The sequence below is a fragment of the Notamacropus eugenii genome, chromosome 1, assembly GCF_028372415.1.
Source record: "Notamacropus eugenii isolate mMacEug1 chromosome 1, mMacEug1.pri_v2, whole genome shotgun sequence".
In the NCBI taxonomy this organism is placed as follows: Eukaryota; Metazoa; Chordata; class Mammalia; order Diprotodontia; family Macropodidae; genus Notamacropus; species Notamacropus eugenii.
In genome coordinates, this window is record NC_092872.1 from 288,554,013 (window position 1) to 288,569,074 (window position 15,062).

Here is a 15,062-nt window from a genome sequence, read left to right on the forward strand (position 1 = left end):
CTGCAATTCAGAACAGGTCTCTGACTTCTGCTCAGGAGACTAGTCCAGATATCCAAGAATTTAATTCTCTTTGGATAAGATAGATTTGAGTCATTTCTTGTTAGCAAGACAAGATATGCTAGCCTATCAGGAGAAAAACAATGTCATTCCCAAAGAGTCCATTTTAAAAGGAATCTTGGGTGCTATAGTGGCAGAATTCTTAAGGGTTCAACCTTCCCCATGATCTATATAGCTAAAAAAAGTCACAGCTTTCTCACTCAAAAATAATGTTGCTAGCATCTTAGGAAAAGGAGAGTGAGAGAAAAGTGTATGGACCGATGAACCCACCAACTTCAGCTGAAACATCATGCTGGTTGCAATTGACAATGACTTTCTGCCTTGTGTGTGCTGGATAAATACTGTGACTAATGGCCACAGGATCTTCTATGACTCATAGGCACTATGGCTAATATAGAGAGCTTCAGCTGCACTGAATCCATAGTCTCAACACACTAGGTCTCATGGAAATTTTTAATCTCTGGCTAGAAGGTCTCTCTTGGCAGTTTCTAGTCCTTGGGCATGTCATCTGCCTTCTTCCCCTTCATCAGCCTTTCCATTGTTCCCAGAGCTCTCTACTGCAAAGTTGGTCATACCTACTTCCTGTGATCCAATATTTCTTGGAAAGAACTCTGTGTACCAGTGGAGTTACTGATGCTTCCCAAAGCTTTTGGAATCTCTAATGCATGTGTATGGGTGAGGAGCCTATCTCTGGCTTAGCTAGACTATGGAGCAAATGAATTCAGAGATATAAGTTTATTTCTCTTGAGGCCACTTAGCTTCATGCAGAGAAAGCTCTGTTCGGACACCAAAACCTCTTTCTCTAATATCTAACCCAAGTCCAATGACTAAGGGCTAGCTTGGTCATTCAGGGGAGAAGAGGGATGTAGCTTAGTGCAGCCTATCCCTCTTCATTCCAGTCTTGCCCAACACACTTTGGAGAGGAAATGCTGTGAGATCACTGCTCCTGCAGGAAGCCAGCAACTTCATCTTCATTCACAAAAAGCTAGCACATGTGACTAATATGTCCAGGGATCCAGGCTTTTGAACCTTCATCAACCAAAACATGACTTCCCAAGAAATAAAATCTAACAACACTGAGAGAGTATGACTAGGCTTCCTTACTGTGAATGAGTGAACTGGCCTCAGTCAGGGCAGTTCAGGGCAAGCTCAAGCTTGGGCTTTTGAAAACCTTCCCAGCTGTCAGCAATTCTCTGAAACCCCCACTCCTCCACCCCTTACTCAGGAATTACAAGATCAGAAACTCAGAGCTGCCACATTTCTCAGGTCAGAGGTTAAGCTCTCAATATAAATTCTGCACACTCGGCATCGCTCCTGAGCCCAGAGAGACTTAAAAGCTAGGGGAAAGACCAATGTGCTGGAGAAGCACTTGGTTGCCAAGTGATGTGTTTTAATGTACTATCAAGGAAAGTAGCCTGAGTTCACATGAACCTAGAATTCAAGAAATATTTAACCTCACTGACTTCCCAGTGGGGACTAATATTCCTTGGACATGTACCCTGAGTAAGGCAGCATGCACTTTGGGGGAGCATCACATAGCTGAAGTTAATTAGACTAGGTTGTAAATTATGCACAATTCAGTGACTGCATGAACTACCCTGGTGGAAGCAAGGACTACAAGGGAACATAAAATGTACAGAAAGAACTTAGTTATGTCCCTTTCAGATTCAGGCACTGGTGAAGGAATGTTTCCCCACATCAGCATCTGAGTTCTTTAGGACCAAAGTGAAGCTATTTCATTTGATTCTAATAATCTATTATTCCAATGAAATCCTGTTGGGAACCTCTATTCTGGCCTTCTGAGTGGGGGCTCCGGAAGTTAGATTCTGGGCTATGGTCCTTGAGTTTGTTTCCACAATGAAATCCAACAGGGACTATTACCCTCTCTCCAATCCTCAGAGGTCTAATGGACTGGAGTCAGAATCAGAAGAAAATGTGGCCCCGAAACCCGGGGATGTTTTCTTCTCCCGTTGTCTCAGCATCTAACTCAGCTTATCATATCAGTAAGGAAGCGGCACCACACTGTTGGAGATTGACATTCCTCAGCAGCCCTACATGGAATTTAACTAGGCTTACAGAAAGCCATCACAAACCAGGAAGATTTTGTCAGTCAGAACGATGCATTTTTAATGTTTCTACAGTGATTTTCATATTGGTACATTTTTACTTTGTCTGAGGATGTCTAGTATCTGAGTAGCCCTCCTGGTATGCCAGGCTTCCCAGGATGGAGGTTGGGATGGGTGGTTCTGTCTTAGAAGTATGCACAAGTCAAAGATGAGGTCCTGTCAAATAAAGTATAAAGGTAACAAGTCACACAGATGTGTTGGGGTGAACAATGAGCAGACCTTGCTGATTGATCATATGGGCTTTAGAACCCAAAGCAGTAACCTTGTTTGAACACCTAGAAATCCAGCATGGTCAAGTGATTATCCCATGTTTGCACAGGTGATAAGTAGATGAGCCAAGACTAAACCCCATAGACTTTCACTCCAGACCAATACCCTGGCCACTGTCTCTGATTTATATTCTGTCATGTGGAAGGAAGAAATTGGGGACATCTCTCATTTATAAGGATTCATACACACACTCCCATGTACAACCAACCATCACCACACAGGGTACCTCTCTAATGCAATCCTCAAAATTTGCAATAAATTTAAAAAGTGTGTAAACATCTATTACTGAATCCATAGAACAGTATCCAGACTGGTGATCTCTGGTATATCAGAGTGTCAAGAGGTAGTTACTATTTGTCCAGAGACTATTGCCTCATTGATAATCTCCAGCGACACAGACATTTCCATTTCTCTCCACCTCTGAGGGCAAAGCAATTTGAATAACAGATCCAGACACATGGGATCTGGTTCTCTATCATTGTCTAAGCTCAAAACACTGGAAAAGTCATTGCTCATCTCTGGCTTTGACTTTGGCCAAATCCTTCCAACCCCTTTCAGACCAATGACTCTATGCTATATACGTTTTCTCTGTTTCCCTCCCTTGCTTTCTCTTTTCTTCCTGCTCTCCTCCCTCCCTCCCTGTCCCCCCTCTCCTCTCCCTTTCTCCCTGTTTCTGTCTCTGTCTTCTTGGGTCTCTCTCTCTCTCTCTCTTTCTCTCTCTCTCCTCTCTCTCTCTCTCTCTCTCTCTCTCTCTCTCTCTCTCTCTCTCTCTCTCTCTCTCTCTCTCCTTCCCTCCCTCATTCTGCAACAATAAAGTTAAAAGATTTTGGATGCAAACGGATCTTCAGATGTTATTAGTATTTATTTTTAAGCCCCAGTGGCACAAAAGCTCAATTGTACAATTAACATATTAGGTGGAAAAGGATGATTTATGTTTTGAAATACTTAGAAAGGAGATTGTAGCAATAACACTTCCTTCAATGAGAACTTGGGGTGCCTAGCTTTTTGTTGCAGGAGCACAGGAGAAAATTCATATAGAAAGCCTTGAAGACACCATCAGCAAAACGGAAGAAGTATTATTGACAAGGAAAGCTTGCTACAATTCTGAGTACACATGGAAAATATATACTGACAGTTCTTAATTAGGCTTGAGAAGGAGGGCCTATTGGGAAAGCCAACCAAAGGCATGGGCTAATCCCCAAATCCCTCCCACTGGGCTTTGGAATATATTATATGGTTTGGAGAAGCTGAAACACCCTCCCAATTAGCCTTTTGACAATGTTACTGCTGAAATGAATATACATTTCCTTGAAAAAATTCACTGGTCTAGGTGAGATCAGCTTTTAATTTGTTCAATGCAAATTTTTTTTGTCAAACCTCTCTGATGGTATCTATGCAAAATATGTAAGGGAATGACAGACTCTTTAAAGTTCACCAGTTCTGTGAAGAACAGAGGAGTCTGAGACTTCATGTATTCCAGAGACAAATGAGGATGTCATCCTCCAGGGAACATGGTCTGGCTCCTGGTTTGGGACTCAGGAAGTACATGACACATCAGACATCCTGGAATTCGTGGAGAGAAAATGAATGTGCACCTATGGAGAATCCAAAGGTTGACTGTCCATAGGTTTATTTCAGATAAACTATTTCTCAGTCCTATGTTTTTTAACTTCTGTTAGTCCCCCACTGCCAGGATCTCCTGCTACCAAAGTCCTAGCTGCCAGACTGGGGCAATTGACCTAAGAAAGAGACAGTAAAATGAAGGTGAGGAGGGACAATGAAGATATGTTGTTGTTTCCTTTCAGACATGTCCAACTCTCCATGACCCTATCTGGAGTTTCTTTGGCAAAGACACTGTAGTGGTTGTCTATTTCCTACTGCATCTTATTTTACAGATGAAGAAACTGAGGTTACACAAGGTTAAGAGACTTGCTCAGGGTCACATAGCTAATAAGTGTCTGAGGCTAGATTTGAACTAGGCTCTTTCTAATTGCAGGTCAGCTACTCAATCCACTATACCATTTAACTGCCCAACAAAGAGGTAGGAACTTTTAATATGGGAAAAGGGGTAAGAATACAGGAAATTGCATGGAGAGCCTGTTAGGGGATTTGCAATGGAAGACAGTGAGAAAGGAAGTCCATGGGAAACTATTCAGCACTGTCCAAAATCCCAACTTGCAACCATTTTCTTAGGACCAATAGAAGAATTACTGGAGATTCTACAGGGCTGCAAAGCACTGAACACAACAGGCTCTCAGATATGCAAAAACAAGGAAAAAGAGATGGATATTATCCCATAAATTTATGCCAGGAATGGAAAAAGGGCATTCAGACTTTGAGAGTGAGAGATATCAAACTGACAGTTAAAGAACTGCCCTGGTAGCATAGGATAATAAAGGACCAAGAAGAAAGAGTTGGGCCCATTGGAGACATTTAATGAGTAAGACTATATAAATACACACACACACATACATATGGGTGTGCATGTATGTATACATATACATTTATATCTATGCATATCTGTATATATGTATGTATATGTGTTTGATTAAGTGTGTATATAGGAGTAGAATATTTATACATAATTTTATAAGGTCTCAGTGGGTCAGATCTTGCTTGCCTGGACTCCAGGTAACTCTAGTGGCAGTCTAAGTGCTTTGGATATCACATGTCATTCTCAAGTCATGATGACCTGGATGCCAATGACATCTAGGAACCTGGAAAGGTTAAGCCAAGCCAGCTTGGGAGCATTAAAATGACTCGAAAAGACTATAAACTGATTGTCAGGACTAAGTACTTCAGGCATGAGGAACAAAGACACTAATGAGGGATGTAAGGGGAGATGACTACACGAGATAGACTGGAGTGACAACAAATAGCACGGGGTACATTATAACTGGGAAACAAAGAATCGCGTCACTGTGCCCAAGGGAAGCCTATGGTAAAAAACTGCAAGAATGCTGGCTGCAGAAATGAACAGTGAGTCTCCAGAGAAGGCCTGTATCATCTTCATGTGCTTAGCATCCACGAGAAACAGCCAGCTGTATAATGGGAAGTTAATTGTACATATCCTTTTTATACACATTGAAAATAATATGTTTATGCTTGCTTTCTTTATAATTATAGACAGTTATAATTTTTGTTCCTTAGCTCTTGTTTTTCTTTTTCTTCTCCCTCAATTCAGCAGATTCACAAAATGCATGAGTGGGTACAAGGGAAATCCCCAGGTGCAGCTGTGCCTGTTGACGGTCCATCTGATGGGCAGGAATCTGGACTGGTGCAAAGTGTGCCCTAAACTATAATGAGCTAAAGCGTGAAGCTAAAGCTAAAGCTCTTACTAAGCATGAAGAGCAGTCACCCAGGGATTGATTCAGGGAAGCCAGAGACCGTTTGATGGTTCCTTATGATTGGCCCATGGCCCAACCTCCCCAAGGCTAGACTCAAACTATACCAGTGCCAAGCATGGATGTCACCCAACCCACCTGAGATGTCTTTGGTACCAGCCCCACAACCATCACCCTTCTGGGAGCTAACCTTCTTAATTCAGAATGGCAAGGCTCCAGAAGGTTTTGGAATGAGGTAGTAGAAATTGTGAGTCCAAGAATGATTCAGCTGTGTACAAAGATATGGAGGAGACAGAGGCTAAGAGAAATATCACCATCAGAAGAAGCCTCAGAAATAGAGAAAAAGGCCTTTGAATGATTTAAGTACAAGTCCACTGCATTCATTGATCCACACTCCTTGGGGTTATATTTACTACCCAAAGTGAGACAGACCCAGAACAGACTCATATTTAACTTTACAACAACCTTCTAATAGGTATCTCATCCCTGGTGATTCATAACAACTGTCTTCTAACCCATTCGGACTTTCCATAACTTTGCATATTGTCTCTGCAGCAAGAATGTAAACTGAGGCCAGAGGCTATGTCCTTTCCTCTGGCCCTGTGCCCTGTACCATTCCAGAAGAACTAAGACTGAAGAACTCTCTGCTGATTCCTGTGGATTTCTGCTAAGGGATGCTCTGTTGGTCAGAGCAATGGCTCATTTAGCTTTCTGGTCATAGGTAAGATACTACCACTGGACTTTTCTTTTCTCCTTAGGACCAATGGTAACATACCTTCAGAGTATGCCAATGTAACCAGCATTTCTATATACATGCAGATGGGGAAGAAGGTTCATGAGGTCTTCTTAATGCAACATCAGCCCCACCCATGTAATTCCATGAATTTGATAATATCAAAGGATGAACAATAGACTTCATAACATAAACTAAGTTATATGAGTACTTATGAATACCTTAACATGCAATTGACACTTGCTATAGCCTTGTTGAATTCATGAATGGGTGAATGAAGTGATATTATAAAAAATATAGTATTAACATATATAACCATATTTGTAATATATAAGGTATATAAGTATGTTAAAATCATCTATTTATGGAATGAGTGGTACATAATAGATTTTCAGCATCATGTACAATCATCATTTAAAAATGTATTATTATATTATGTTATGGAAATGCTTATTCTATTTCATAAATTTAAAATAAAATAACTTTTAAAAATTGTATATACATATAGATATATAGATATATAGATATATAGATATATATATATACATGTACATTTACAGTAAATGCTAGTATACTATCAATTATCTTCTGTGATTTGCACAGAAATTCAAAATAGATCTTCATCTCCTGCCCCCCCCTTGCCATCCCTGAGTATGGATAGACAGGAAGCTAATGAAATATACTCTTTGCACAATGCTACCATACAAGTGGATGGGAACCAATGATTTCAGTTCCCAACATACACTGCTGAATTGACAGGTACAAATACTAAGGTGCATCATCAAAACACTATATGAGAAAATTCAGAAAAATCTTGAACATAATCTAATTAGGATGAGTGGACTTAAGATAACTATAAGAATTTATACTTGAGCCCAAATAATTCTCAGCATGAGGGCACTGTATCAGGCCATCAGTTCATCAGCAAAAATGCCTGGAAGTTGCATTGGCTGTAAGCTCAATGTAAATTAGTAGGATGAAAAACCACCAGAAAAGTTCATATGATTTTAGGTTGAATTGAGAGACCTTTTCAGCAGGCCATTACAGAAACACAAAGAACTGGATCCAGAATGAACTGGGGGAGAATACAAGGATACTGTGCATTTTGACATGACCCCAAACGGGCGAAATTGGAAATCCAATTTACTGAAACTCTGAGATGCTGTAATTGAAACAGTAGATGGACAAAGTTCCCCTCATCAGATCTCTTGCTTGCTGAGCAGTCACATCACCATCGGGTAATACAACAAATATCATGCCCTTCAGACAGCACATTCTACTTCTGCAGCAGTGGAGTCTGGAGGAAGCTGCCCTCCCTCACCCCCACCTATATAAGAATTAAACCAGTCACTTTGCCACTCGTATTCATTGCTGCTGATTCTTCTTCTAGAGCAAAGAAGGACAAGGTTAATTCTGTTTGGCAGCCCTTCTGATGTGTGAAGGCAGCAATCATGGCCTACTAAGGACATCCTCTTCTCTAGGATAAAAGTAACTGTTCTTTAAGTGATCATCTTATGACATATTTCAAGGCCCATCATGATGCTGGTTACCTTCTCTCAACCTGCTCCAGTTTCTCAACATCCTTCCTAAAAGAATCCAAAACCAAACTCCACACACTACGTGGTTCCTGAACAGAGAATCTCACATGCTGTGTATGTGTCTCTCAATTCAACCTAAAATCATATGAGCTTTTCTGATGGTTTTTTATCCTACTAATTTACATTGAGCTTACAGGTCAATGCAACTTCCAGGCATTTTTTACTGATGAACTGATGGCCTGATATAGTGCCCTCATGATGAGGATTATTTGGGCTCAAGTATCAATTCTTATAAATATCTTAAGTCCACTCATCATGATTAGCTTAGGTCCAAAATTCTACCCTTTCAAGATTTTTCTGAATTTTCTCATATAGTGTTTTGATGATGCACCATACAATTTGTACCTGTCAATTCAATTATCATTATATGGAAAGGTTTTAGGCAAATGAAAACAAAATCTTAAGATTCCAGGGCCAAAGAAAAATGCTGGAGATCACCCTAAGGTTCACATTAACCCATTGAGCATGACTTCTAGGATCCATACATCCAACCATTTAGTAATATATACCAAACACCACATAACTGAGGCAGAAGACAACCCACAGAAGCACCCAACATATCTCGGTATTTCTGGATTTGTCTTTGTATGTGTGTATTCTTATTTATCTCTCATTTGTTTATGATTATTTAAATAGAGACTGATTATCTTATAAAATCTTGTAGACATATGGGTGCAAATGTCTAGGAAACAAAGTGCAAATTCAATATTTTAAGGGGAAAAACACTTCTTATTCAAAATGATTCAGCCTAAACCTTATCTCTGGAGCAATGACTGATGCTCTTTGTCTTCAATACTTTACTTTGACTGCCTCAAGGAAAGGTGATTGTACTGCACTCTCCTGACTTTGGCCTCTTCCTTTCTCTACTCAGAGCCCCATTTGAAAGACTGCATTTTATCCCGGTTGCTTTATTTTAGGAAGGACATTGAAACTAGTATTGAGAGAGACCAGAATGGTCAAGGGCTTCTAGTCTCTGTTACAGGATGGTCATTTGAAGAAACTAAGGAAAAAGAACATGGAGAAGAGAAAGCTCAGGAGAAGGGTATGTGAGAGTCATCGAGGTCTTGGAAGCCTGCAGGAGACCAGACTGCTAGAAAACACAATGAGGACCAATGGGTATAAGCTGTGAAAAGGCCCGTGTTGTCTTCCTGTCTAATGATTCCTGTGCTGCACCAAAGTGGGAGCAGATTTCCCTCACTATAAGTATTCAAGAAGAGGCTATATGATCAACTGTTGTTTGTACTTTAGAGGGATCATTGTGGGGAGGGGGTATTTCCCATAAGATTAGCTGTATATACTTTGGCTGTACCCATTCTGCATGTACATTGTATGTATCCAGTGTTTTCAGTTGTCTCACCTATTAGAATGGTCAGACTTTAAGGGCAGGTAAATACTTTTTCCTTTCTTTGTGTGTCTGTGCTCAGCACAGGCCTAGCGCTGTTGGTGCTTAACAATTCAAAGGAATCTGATAACTTTTCTCTACTCCAGAAGTTGAGTCATGGTGTCATTCAGTCATACCCAATACTAAGGCCTGTGTACTTTCTGAACATGGGAAATATTGAATTATGGTTTAGAAATGAATGTGTAGATGGAAAAAGATAACCACATTATTGATTCAGGCATAGCTTCATATAGAAATTGAGCATATAAGAAAAATAAGTAGTAAGGGGTTTTCTAAGACATTCCAGTTTTTCTTATCAAAAAACAAAAAGGCTTTGGAGGATGGAATTCTTCAGATGAATCTTGGGTATGCATATAAATTGCACAAAATATGAAAACTTTGGAGCATTGGTGATGGATGAGTAAACTCAATGGGTCTTCATGATTCCACTGTAACTTCTAGGTCCTTGATTAGATATTGCATTGTAGGGGTTGGGACAGAAACTTTTATTTCAAGTTCTCACTAAAGGTCATTGAAAGTGAATCCTACTACCTCCATTCCTTCTACATTGTTTCTGGTCACTCCGGTTTTTACTAGGATGGGACTTGGGCTAAAGCTGGAGACTTAAAACATGTAGCTAGCTAACTCAAGGGATCCAAGAGGCTGTCCTAAACCTAGCTGTTTAGCACCTAAAAATGACTTGCCTGTCAAAACATATATGGTCCCATTCCCTCCATGAGTTCAAGGCTGAATTAGTGCTTCCAGATGGTTGCTGTACATGAATCTAACTGACAGGGATCTGATGAAGCCTCAGGCAATTTGATATTTATCTTCAATTTACTGCCCCCCCATATTACATGTCATGCACTTTTCACTGGTATGTACATGTTTCAAATATCCCGTGGGGAAAATGTGTCATTTTCTTCCCTCTGATGGCATAAATACAACAAAAACAAAAACATGAGTTCCTTTGTAAATTCTGCATAACCAATAAAATGCTTTCCAACACCTAAACTAACCATATAGCTTAAGTCTCAGATCTTCAGGTTGGAATAAATCTGAATTTGATTGATTACTATACTACCCTCCGAACATTTTTTTTAAAAATTCTCACTGATTATCATTGATATGTAAAACAAAGGCAACATCATTTCCTTTCATCCCTTCAAAGCTCTACCTATTTCATTACCAGAGCACATGCTAGGCATGGTATCTCTTTAATGTCATGCCTGTTTATCATCATTCATTAAAACTATATAAAAGCATCTGCTTTGAAAATGTCACATGTAATGGAATCAAAGGAGATAGAATTTAGAAAACTCTGAACTCAATGCCTGGCATAGAGTAGGGACTTAATAAATGTTGTACTCTTCTCCTTAATGAATGAAGAATACATAGTAGTGAGAAGGAAGGTCTTCTGTTAATGTAAAAAGAATGGCAGAATCAAGGGTTCTACTCTCAAATATGTTCAGGAGGACCAGTCAAGAGGAAAGTCTTCATCCCCACAGTCACTCAGAGAAGGTTTCTAAAAGTCCAACAATTTTGGCTAAGGCAGTTTCAAGTCCTTAGCTCCTTCCCAGTAATATCAGCGGCTGTGCAGACTTCCATCTCCCCAGCATTGCAATAAGTACTTGGACTCTGGACCAAAAACTCTTGGCTATGCTTCATGACAAGGGAATAAGACATAACTTGCTGTATGATGGAAGAAGAAAAGCCCACCCTGTAAGGGAATCCGCAAAGGCAAACCATCCTCTTTCTGTTTATCTGGATGAAACTTAGGACATGAAATCCCATGATGATGGTGCCACCATGTCATTACCATCAGCAAACAAAGGCTCAAAAGGGACATCATTTGGACAGAAATTTCATGTCTCAATTTTCATTCTTGTGGAATTTTGCACTTCCTGTAATTCATTGATTACGGTCATATGGACACTGACCAACAGAATGCAATTTTCAATCTGCCCTCACATATTTTATGATTTCTGGCCAGTGATTTTTCTGCTCCCCAAAACACCCAGAATGAGTCCTAAGGTTCTTCTGCTTCTCCTGGCATTAGGGACATTCAATGGAGGATAGAGGAAACCTCTTAATTATCCGTATCCTCATTTTTCTTGTGTGACCCTTTTTGTGGTCATTTCTCTTGCCGATAGCAACCTTTACACAGCTTCCCTTTTGTAATTAGCAATAGCCTATAGGTGCTCAAAATTTCCTATTAATACATGATTTGAACTTGTATTTTATTAGCAAATGATTGAGAAAGAACATGAGAAACATCTAGAAAGAAAGTATTCCTAAACAAATGAGGATGTTTTTGAAAATTCATTACAGTAATAATATTCAAAAGTTTCACCTTTAGTGCATTCTCTGGTAATTTGGAAGTGATCACTCCTTTGGCCTTGATACACACACGCACACACACACACACACACACACACACACACATATATAATATGTATATATACACATACATACATATATATATATTGATTTTAATCAAGAGCTTTTTTATTTTAATTTGGATAAAGAGTTGTTCTATTTACCTTCCTGTCTCATCAGCTACCATCCAGAAAAATAAAACCCAAAGAGAAGCTTTCTTTTCACTTGTCACTAATATCAAATGGCTTAATGATAGATCCTTCTGCTTCTCTACTGGGCAAAACACAGTTTAAAATGTAATAATAATAATTAGAAAGAAAATGCTTTACAAGCTGTTATTACTCCAAAACAAGACCCCACTGGGAAACTTGACCTAGCCTCCATTGCAGAGAGAGCTACATAGAATTCCTGGATTGGAGAGTTTCAAAGTCTCCCAATATCTTTCTAGTCTAACCTGAACAGGAACCCAGACCTACACTACCATACTGTTAACAAGTGGTGATCAACAGTCTTCTTGGAAATCTGCAATGAGAGGGAAGCCACCATCTCCCAAGACAGATAATTGCATTTTTGGACAACCCTAATTATCAGAATGTTCTTCCTGAGATCAAACCTACATTTCTTCTTTCTGACATTTTATTTTCCTTTTTTCTCCTGGTTCTTTCTTCAAGAGAGTCGATCCTTCAAGTACTTGACACAAGTTATGATTCCTCTCTCTATCCCTGGACCCCTCTTTTCTTTTCCAGTTTTTTCTTTTTCAAGCTAAACTTAGATCCCCTTAGGTGGACTGTTCAGTTTTAATATGTATTATAAGGTTTCCCACCGGGGGAAATATCCCAGATTAACTATTTACTGCTATCTCTGTGACCTCAATAAAGTCATTTAACATCTTTGGGCCTCAGTTTCCACATTGGAAAAATCAGAGAATTAGATTATATAACATCTACTATGTACTACATCTCTGGAAGTGTATGATACTGTGGATTTCATCCTCTACTCTTAAATCATTAGACCTGGATCATGACATAAAGAAGAAGGAGAAGTGGAAAGACAAAAGAAAGGCAAAAGAGTACACATTTATAAAGCACCTAGTATTGTTCACCAGGTATTATGTTAAACATTTTCTACAAATATTTTCTCATTTTATCTTCATATCTACCCTATGAGACAGCTACTGTTATTCTCATTTTCCAGTTTAGGAAACTGAGGCCAAAGAGGTTTAGTGATTTGTCCTGGGTCACAGAACTAGTAAATGTCAGAGGCCAGATTTAGACTTGTTTTTCTAGCTCCAGAATCAATGCTCTACCACCAGCTGCCTACTTATTTAATAATAATCAAATGTGATGGCATTAGAATTCAAAAATCAACCAAAACTATGATTGCAATTGGACTGGTTGTATTAGGTAACCATGCAAGTCTTGTCCAAACTTAAATCATATAATTTGAGAGAAAAATAAAACACTCAAATCAAATAGACTTGTCTGAAGAATTTCTGGTCATGCCAGGAAGGAAATGAAACATCAGACCTTTCTATGTTTATCCAGTGTATGTTGTTCCCTCTGTTGAGTATGAATTCCTTGAATATTTGGAATAACATTAATAGAGTTTAAAAGAGGATAAAACTGGCTAACCTCTCCAAGCAATTAGCAGTTAGATTGTTTGTGTATAGTGAGATATAATTAAATATAGTAGAAGATGAATTTGCTTTCACTGTGTAACCGAGCCATGTACCAGCTAAGGACAATGAGCGGCAATGCAATGCAATTATTCTGTCATAGCTAACGTGCAAAGCTTATTGTACAACTTGTTGTAAGTCCTATCTCTACTCAATGCTGGAAGATTTCCACTTGAAAACATATTATCCTGGCAGGTTAGAGGGTTGTTAGTCCAAGTCCCAACCTAATTTCTCCAAAGTCTGATGGGTTTAGACTGGATAACACTCACCAACTAACCAGGGAATTCTCAACATCTACAACATGGAACTTGGGTAAGTTTGTTTTTTGTGAAGTGACATCACTATATTGAGGTCATTGTATGATGTGTCTGACTGTGACTGATATAACCAAAATGAACTCAGAAGGCTCTACCACAGGTTGGGCACAAATAGTTCATGTGAACATTGGGAATGCAGATGGCTCTCAGTTTGAGCATCTCACATTTCTTTTGAGGTACTGCACTTCTCCTTTGATTAGAGAACATAGACCCTTCTTAGATACAGTCATGCCATGTTGGGCATCTAGTGCCAGGACCTTGCATGTCTCACAATTGATTCCAAAGTTCTTCAGAGAGACACTGAGAGTGTCCTGTGAGCACTTGCCTTGTGTATGTTCTTTGTAAAATAATCTTTTAGGACGCAGTATACTTCAGTCCATTCAAGGAGAGTATCCAGTCCATCTGAGTTGTGCTCTCTGCAGTAGAGTTTGAATGTTTGGCACTTCAGTTTGAGAAAGGACCTCAGTGGAGGTACTTAATCCTTTCAGGTGATCTTTAGAATCTTCCTAAGACAGTTCAAACTGAAGTGATTTAGTTTCCTGGCATGAAACTGTTATATTGTCCATGTTTCACAAACATACAATGAGGTCAGCATACCAGCTCTGTAGACCTTCAATTTGATAGGCAGGTTTATACCTTTTCTCTCCAAGATATTCTTTCTGAGTCTCTGAAACACTGAACTAACTCTAGGAATGCATGCATCAACCTCAACATCTATGTGGACATCCCTGGAAAGTATACTGCCAAGGTAAGTGAATTTATCCACAGTATTCAAAATTGTCCCATTTAGTGTAACTGATGGTTCCTCATATGGATGGTGTGGTGCTGGCTGGTATAGAACCTCTGCTTTCTTAATTTTAATTTTTAGGGCAAATTAGCGCAAGCAGTAGAGACAATTCATTATCTGCTGCATCTCAGGCTCACAGGCTGCATTGAGTACAAAATCATCTGTGAACAAAAAGTCACACACCAACACTCCCTCCACTTTAGTTTTGGCTAACAGTCTTTTAAAATTAAATAATTTACCATCAGTGAGGTAATTGACCTGGATGCCATTTTCATCATTATTGAAGGCTTTCAACAACATTGCTGGAATCGTTATGCTAAAAAGTATGGGAGCCATCAAATAGCCCAGCATCACTCTACTGGTAACTGGGAAAGCAGGAGACTATTGGTCATTAT

General features: G+C 39.4%; 1 protein-coding gene across 1 annotated transcript in view; it reads right to left on the reverse strand.

The window, feature by feature from the left end:
- Positions 1–15,062, reverse strand: part of TCERG1L (transcription elongation regulator 1 like) — a 361,362-nt gene that overhangs the window by 65,575 nt on the left and 280,725 nt on the right. The window lies entirely within an intron of this gene.